The 8,537-nt window shown below is 41.7% G+C and overlaps 1 long non-coding RNA gene across 2 annotated transcripts; it reads right to left on the reverse strand.

Moving 5' to 3' along the window:
- Nucleotides 1-332: 332 nt before the first annotated feature.
- LOC133009601 (uncharacterized) lies at nt 333-2,602 on the reverse strand. Of its 2 annotated transcripts, XR_009680553.1 has the most exons (4): nt 2,536-2,602; nt 1,937-2,114; nt 721-879; nt 333-522 (listed from the first exon to the last, which is right to left on the reverse strand). It is a non-coding gene; the product is annotated as an uncharacterized LOC133009601 (long non-coding RNA). The 2 variants fall into 2 exon arrangements; XR_009680552.1 differs by lacking the exon at nt 2,536-2,602 and having other exon boundaries at nt 1,937-2,309.
- Between the last annotated feature and the right edge of the window lie 5,935 nt (nt 2,603-8,537).

The raw sequence follows: 8,537 nt of genomic DNA on the forward strand, positions 1-8,537 counted from the left end.
TGACTGGATGTATTTAGCACTGATACATAAGCTTGATGTTACACATCTTAAACAATATGATATGGTTGCCACTTAGACAACAAGACCTGTGTGCTTTGCTGTTACTATAACTGACTGAACCTCAGATAAAGAAAGTAATTTTCTGACTTCAGTTACTGAGGTACTCTCTACAGAATGTAACGTGCCCATTCTACTTAAAATCCATTGGATCATTGTGTGTTTATGTTGCTTAAAGCAGAGCATTCACTGCTTTAATGTAATCAACATCTTATCTGCCAATATCATGGTGTAAAAGTGCAAGGAAATACCAATATGTTATGGTCAATGTCATTTATTGTGCACAAACATTACATTAAGGCATCTGCTGGAAATTATATGATCAACAATTCTCAGACGGCAGCTCTGGACAAAGTTCTGTGACTCCAGGTCTGCCCGGATGGTGTGATGTAGACAGGGGGTTAGCATCAGGAGTGGAAGCTGCAGGAGGGACCGTGGAGCTGAGGCAGCTTCTCTTGAGAATAACTGAAGGAAACAAACAAAACATAGTGTTAAATTATGAAGATGGTTCCCTCTGATTTTTTTTTTAAAACATAAACGTCAGACAGGTCCCTAAAAAATAAATATGCTAAAGCTAACAGCTACCAAACACCAAGCTAATAGCAGGGCCCACCAGTAGCAACAGTAGCATGGCAGCAGATTTTACTTAATCACAGCGCTCACATTTCTTCATCAGTGGAGAAGTACCTCGCCATGTTTCCTCTTCAGAGGAGGATTCCTCCAAACCTGCTGCAGCCTGCTCAGCTTGAACTCTGTGGAATCTTCTCTTGAGCACGCAGACAAGGCCCTCATGTCCCATCTCCATAAATGCGTCAGTACTACCTGAGAATATATGATAAAAAACAAAACGTTTTAAAAGTGCGTTTGTATGTATATATAGACACATACAAGGCTTTCTTTTCTGCAGAAATCCATTTCCTGAGTTGATGTCTCTGCTTATGCCATCTAAAATGTGAAAACAAATATATTTTTTGTGTACAAATACAAGATGTCCAATGTAACACCAATAAAATCCGGTCTACTACACTAACATTTTAATGCCTCTGCAATAGCGAGTCGCCGGAGGCATTACTGCATGTTTTCGGGTTGTCTAACTGTGTATTTGTCTTAAAGTCAAAAGGTCAAGGCCACACTGACCTCATGTTATGGTTTCAGTTGTCAAGAGGTTACAGTGACATTTATATGAGAGAAAATATGTAGAAATATGTAGACGGACACTGCACTGGTTAGTGATGTTCTCAACATTCTTTGCACAGTCTGTCAAAACAAAATTAGAGTTACAAATGTTAATGCCCAACAACCCATTGCAGATATACGGTTAGTATTTGCACACCACATCGGATCAAAACAAAACTGCAGTCTGGGAAACAAGCAGTTTTGGTAGATATAAGGGAAATGCTAATATTTCTGCATGAAACGTATTCAGTCCCTTAAGCAAAATAATAATGATGGCAGGCCGCAACCTCAATGCCTTCGTCTACTTTGCTTAGAGACTAGTTTGCGGAGTCTCGTGCTGCCGCCCACTGACCGATACATCATCGCTCTTTTCTGAAACTAATGAAGGCAAATTCAAACATGTAGACAGAAATAAACAGTATAAATGAAAAGGTGTAAATATTGCTAACATAATGTTTGATGGGTGTCATCATTATACATAACAGAGGAAAACTTTGCAGATGCATTCCTTAAATTTACTTGCCTTCCTGTGGAAAAAGTTGTTTTCCCAGTTGAACAATCACAGCAGGGAAGCATGATTGATCAAAACTCTTTCAGTGTGATATTAACTTGTATTTCAGCCAGCGTACTTTGGGGATTTAATACAAATTTATATTTGGCACATTATATAAAATGGTGTTTCTGGTATGTAACTTAAAAGTACCTCTTTAATGGTAGGATAATTTCTCCCCCTCATCTTCCTTGTGGTACGATGATGGAAGTGGGCTCAACCCGGCTCCTCTTTCTCTCCACACTGCCTCCTGCTCTTCATCAAGCAAAATAAACTGTTCGGTCCAAGTTATTGACGTTAATGAAACTCCTGTAGCTTCACTTGGATCCTCCTTGATTAAAAAACAGAACATAGCAATTGTTTTATAAAATGAATCGCAACTCCATAACATGAAAACATTATTGTCATATTGCATACTATACATTAAACCAAATTGATCTGTTATTGAGGAGTAATGGTCGAGAAATACACTCCTTATTAATCTAAAGCATTCATAAATCAAATTCATGTTTATATTTATATTGTAGCGTCCCTTAATGATGAGCTGAGCGTCTTGAACTGGTTTCAAAAACCATGTTTTCACCTCCCAGGTAAGCACATGCTACCTAGGGCTGAAGCATGTGGCTAACAATGGCATATTAGCTGAAGAAATGCATCCGTTGTGTTTATCGACGGACTCCGCATCCGCTGTCTCAGCACTCAGACTGTAAACCTAGATCGTAATAGATCTTTAAAAACAATAAACTACTTACCTGACAGAAGGAAGATGACATCGTTGTCTTCCAAATGGTCCGTGTTTATGACAGCGCTAAGTTAAATGGACAGGATGTTTACAAAACCTTTTTTTACGCCAGCCACACGTCAGGTCCGGTCCGTTCGCGATCTCGGTCCGGTGTCACACTCATGTCCGCCTCTGAACAGACTCGCAGGATCATTAGAGGTGTAATCTAGCCTCAAATATTAATATTATTTAACATGAATAACATACACAATCACTGAACGACACCACGCAGGGATGGTGATTTAAACAGCACGCTACGACGTTGTGTGCATGGCAGCGTCATAGCAACCACCATAGCAACGATAAAAACATTCGTGATAACTATTAAAATATATATCATAAGCACAAACTGGCTGAAGACTGTGGAAGCAAAGACCACATTTCTTGCTAGAAATGGTGTCAGAATGTAATTTAATGCCCAGACTAAGTTACAAAATCATGTTTTTATCTGAAAAAACAAGGACTGTCTGCCATGTTTTCCTTTCCGGAGACGGGAACTCGGGAGTCACGTGACGTGAAAACACGTCAATGCAAAACAATGGGCGGACCAAACGTTTCCATCTCACAATCTGATAGGCCAGATTGTGAGATGGAAACGTTTGTCCAAATGGACCAACGTTCCCACTGAACGTTTCCTGATGAGACTGGGTTGGGTGTGAACACAGCATTACCTCCCTATCTTGTGATCCCAGCAAGCTGTGGATTACACACTCACTTTCTGTGTTGTGAAGCCCACTGAAAGCATTCCCTAAACACACATGCTGTGCAAAAATTTGTTGACAGTTTGTACAGGAGAACTAACTATTTTTGTTTACTGCTTTTCAGACTGGTAAAATGGAACCATTCCGTGGGTTGGTGCTCCTGTCAGTGTCTGAGCCTTGTGTGTGACTCTTCATTTGCTAAATGTGTGTTTTAGAAACTTGTTTTAGTGCCGCTCCCGCTCTTGGAACCCTGAGCAGCACACACATGGGTCTCGTGTTCACGTCACTGATGATCAGAGTTGGAGGTATCTTGCTTTATAAATGTGAGAATTGTTTCACAGAGAGAAACTCACAGGCACATGCAAACAGACGAGTTTTGATAAGCACACACAGGGGGAGTGTGACTTCATTCTCTGCTCAATCATTTTTTATTGTTGCTCTTTTTAAAACCTGGTAACACTGGCATGCTTCTTTAACTGCACCTAGCCTTCACATCGCACATTTACTTGTCGTAAGTTTTTCCAGAGCAATCTGTAAATGTTTGCCTGTTTCTGGTTGCTTGTCATCCTCCAAATGTTTCCTTGCTAAAATACATCTGTCCTCCTCCTGCTAGCAGCTCTGCATTTGCATTTTAAGACAATTTTGTCTCCTTACTTTTAGAAAAGGGCCCTGAGACAGGGTATATTTAGCAACTCAAATCCTGGTTGGCCCATGTACAAAACAAGCCACTGAATGGCTTGATTTTCTGTGGGGTAACATAACAGCAATGAGTCAGAGTCGTCTCCCTGGGACTACTCAGATCCTCTGCTGGATTTCTAAACAAACGTGTGTTTTTGTTGGGTCTGTTTAGTTCCATTGCAAATTTGATATTAATACATTTACAGATAAAACAGATTCACATGTTTAGGAGGAGAAAAACACAAGGGGAAGTGCATTGCGAGCCCATGCTTTGTTACACTGTGAACTTACCCCTCAGAGGCCATTCTTCAGGGCCGATATAAAATGGATACAAGAACAAAGGTTTTGTGGAAACTAGAAATAAAAACAGAAAAATGTGACGTCAGTTTGGTTTGTTGTTATTATTGTTTGTTTTAAATGTAACACTTAGCAAGAGGAGATTCTCCTTAGGATTCTCTTTGAGAAAGTGGATGTGTTGATGACATTTCTAACACACAAAGGACGCAAAACTGAAAAAAAACAAAAGAAAACAAATAGCTCAGGATGCCATACATACATGAAGAAGAAAAAGACGATGCCAAGGAAGCTTGAGATGACGCCGTAGTCCATGCATCATAAACAAAAAACCTTTATTTCTGAAGTACAACATTACATGCCGAACGCCCAAGAGATTTCTGTGTTGTTGTGAACACATCTGACATCAGACTCTCCTGCTGCGTTGTTCATATGTAAAGCTCCGGAGAAAGTCTGGACCAGATTGTTCAGACATTTTCCTGAGTTTATGTCTGTCAACTGCTCACCATCAATCAGTGCCAATTTTTCTTTGTGCAACAAAAGGTTTAAAATGACCAAAAACTCCCCCATTACCACACTCAAACATAGACCTGCAAATTAGTCGTTAGTGGCCCTGAGCTGCTGCTGCTGATTTAATATTCTCAGACTTTCAATTTAGCCAAACAAATACACTTCTGACATTTATCCACAGTTTGTACAGTGGACATGCTTTAACTCTAATTCGCTTTACGAAAAAAACTGATTTTACAGTCACAAAAGTAATATTTCCTGATATAACAATGGATTTCATCATTTTGGGTTATCTTTTTTTTGTTGGCTCCCAGACATTTTAACCATTACGCACCTTTCACTTGTTTAGTTTGTCGTCCCTGTACTTTTCTGCTAAGAAACCCCTTTAAATAGTCCACCTTCCTTATACCTTATACCTTATATAAAATAGTTGTATTTACCTTGTATGCATCTATCCCAGCATTTTCCTTGTGTAGCTTCCATGTGTTTGAACTTTGCATTTGTCTTTGGACCTTTTGGCTGTCTTTAGCGTGTTTGTGGACTGACTTCTTGCGTCTGATCTTTTGGAATGTGAATAACACCTATTGTCTTAAACCCTGGTCTTCTGACTGTGTGTACCCTGCCATTGTCACTTAATTCAGACATGGCTGGGTACTATACAGGGCAAGTAGGTGCTGTAGCACAGGAGTGACATATGAGACACACCAACCAATGACAATGATTTCAGTTTGGCCGTAGCACCACATCATTTGACTGAAAACTCTAGCGAAGATCTGCCTGGAAGAGCTGCCAACAGGTGAGTGGTTGTTTGGATGATGCGGAACAAGCGCGCAGGACAATCTGCTGGGAGCTTCCTCAGTCGATGCTACGGTGACTTGGTGTTTTAATTTCTAACAGAATTTCCACTCCATTATGCAAATCTTGAAATTGGAGTAGAAACAGGTAGATGACAACATACCTACTGTCAGATATCCTCTAGTGAGGCTGTGCTGTTTGAAAGCGGAGGATTACAGGATAGAGAAAGAAGGAGAAAATACCAGAGCACAGATGGAAAAAGGTCATAACGTTTGCCGGCTCTAACATATTTAATGTGCATCTTCCACAGTTATGAAGATAGTAGAAGTTGGTTCATTAAGATAAAGAAAACGTGTATTAACATGTAAGTAAGGAGAGTAGTGCTTTGACATAAATCCTACAAGCAAATGTTCACCATCTTAGAATGCTACCAAACACAAAATCATCATCTTAGTACAAACCAGCAATAACTATCCACCAATGCATTCAGCTTATCAGATTGACTTAAGACATCTGAACCGATGTACATATCATGACTCCATTGCTGTACTGGATCTTTTCTGGAGGTTTTTGGGATGGGACGGTGAGGGTTGATAACAAATGAGTCCAGCCCCAAAACACACGTACAGCACACTCTCAGCCGTACCCCGAAATACAGGCATTCAGAGAGGCCGGCCATAACCTGATGAAGTGCACCACTAAATGAGTCTCTTCACCTTTGCCATGATGTTCGCATACTGAGAATATTGAGCTCATTTCCTGGCTAGCTGAAGATCCATAGTTGGTGGTGTATGATGTAATGCTATAACCCCAAGCCTATGATAAACACTCTTTCAGATAGAACACCAAACAACACCGCTGCGCTCAGAAATCCATTCATGCACTGTGCAAGGATGTTTATTTCAAGTACAGCGCAAGCTGTGATGAACACAAGTCTGCGAGGCATGGAATGCACAATGGAGAAAAAGCATATTGTTTGTATCTATAATGCATGTATCGTGTATTTCAAGACCTTGGGAGGAAAGCTGCAACATGGAAACATTGGGAGTCAAATAGGCAAGTGTGTTTTAAAAATCCAGCAGCATGTTGTTGGAATGGGGGACATGTGTAAACTGTGTAAACAAATTAAAAAGAAAAATCCACCTATTTTTATTCTGAACCCAGTGGCCAGCACAGTGCAAATCACTTTCTCTCTGAAAAGCCCCAAAAAGTCTAAATAAAATGTTTACTGGTAATGTAGCCAAAGTGATTTTGAGTGATTGAGTGAGTGGTTTTAACCCCAAAACATTTATGTATTTAAGTAGCCCTAGATTAAAAATGTGAATTTCTATCCAGCATCAACCTCTTCAACATCAACATAATGACAGGAGTCAACATAACACATTTAAGATTTGATTTGGTGTGTTAAAGGTCTGTTTAGTGAGGTGAGTTGTTCGGTTGTGAGGTTGTTTTTATATATTTTTTATTTTCCTGGTTCGTGATTTGAACCTCGTCTACTGAAACCAACTGTGCACTTCATCCTCTTAGCTCAGACTGTGCTGCATTTTCAGGAGCGAGCTCCTGATACTGACATATGCAGACAGATGGCAGGATGGCAAGGCAGCAAACACAACTAAACCCACAGCTATTAGCAATGACACTGTCCTTGGTTCTTAAGCTGGTTTCTATCCCCCACAATCCTCGTAGTGTATTTGTGAATAAACCCGCTGCCTCAGAGTGACGCTGTAATGAAGAAAAATCCAGCATTCCCCTTCACAGCCAAAGTTAACAGTATATACTGTGGTGTGTGTGTGTGTGTGTAACAGGAAAGTATGTGGATCATTAATTTCAAAGTGTTGAAGATGGGTCATCTGCGCCTGCAGGGGCCCCAGGGGGCCACAGCTAATTATAGCCTCTGCCCAGGAGGGAGATGATGAAGAGGAGACTGCTGGAGAGAAAGGTTGTGCGTGTGTGTCGGTATTCATATTTGCTTGGCTGATTGTGTCTCTATGGGCACGTGTGTATGAACAAGCTTGTGTTTGTGTGTGTCATATGTACTCAGCACCTGTGTATATTTTTAGGTACCCACTACTGAAGTGCTAGTTGTACTGCGAATCACCTGCATCGCACCATAAACAGTATCATGACCAGTGGCGGTTCGTCATACAGGGCGCTGGGGCGCCGCCCACCCTACAATTTTGAGATGAAAAAAAAAAAAAAAAATGACATGTCAAAAAACATTATATATCAAATAATTTAATAAGAAATGTACTGTTTTAAAGCGTTAAATGTGTGCCGGAGACCGTAAGCCCCTGTCAAAAACCACTTAATATATTATATTTGGTAATATATTTGCCATTCGTTATCACTGAGAGAGAAGCCACTCCTCCCTGTGGGCGCCGGGCAAGTGGAAGTCTATGGAAGCCAACAAAAGGGGCAGGAACATTTGAGCAAGGACAGCTTCTCAATGGCGGATGACAGTTCGAGCCATGGGCGCACTTCACTTGCGCCTACAGCCAATGAAAGGGTTTCTTATACATCATGCTGACAGGACTGTCCAATCAGAGACCTTATCACTGATCTACAGGAGCTGCATAGTTAGCAGATACTTTTAATCTGCACGGAGGTGCAGCTCCGATCCCGGAGCACTGAGTGAGACAGGTAGAGGACAGACAGTGGACAGATAGAATCATTGTTGTTTACTGTGTCGTGTGTGTAGTTTTATCGATCAGTAATAATCAGCTGAAATTTTTAACCACATGTTAACGTGCATGGGGACGTGCTCCTCCGGGACCGGAGCACCTCCCGGAGCACCGGAGCACCTCCCCGGGGACCGTGACCGTCCCCGGGGACGTCCCGGCGACCGGAGCACCTCCCGGAGCACCGGAGCACCTCCCCAGGTGCACCTCCCTCCGGTGCTCCGGAGGGAGTTCGGTCCGGTGCTCGGTCCGGGGACCGGGAACGGAGCACCTCCCGGAGCACCGGAGCACCTCCCCGGGGACCGGGACGTCCCCGG

Source organism: Limanda limanda, chromosome 8 (genome assembly GCF_963576545.1).
Source record: "Limanda limanda chromosome 8, fLimLim1.1, whole genome shotgun sequence".
Classification (NCBI taxonomy): domain Eukaryota; kingdom Metazoa; phylum Chordata; class Actinopteri; order Pleuronectiformes; family Pleuronectidae; genus Limanda; species Limanda limanda.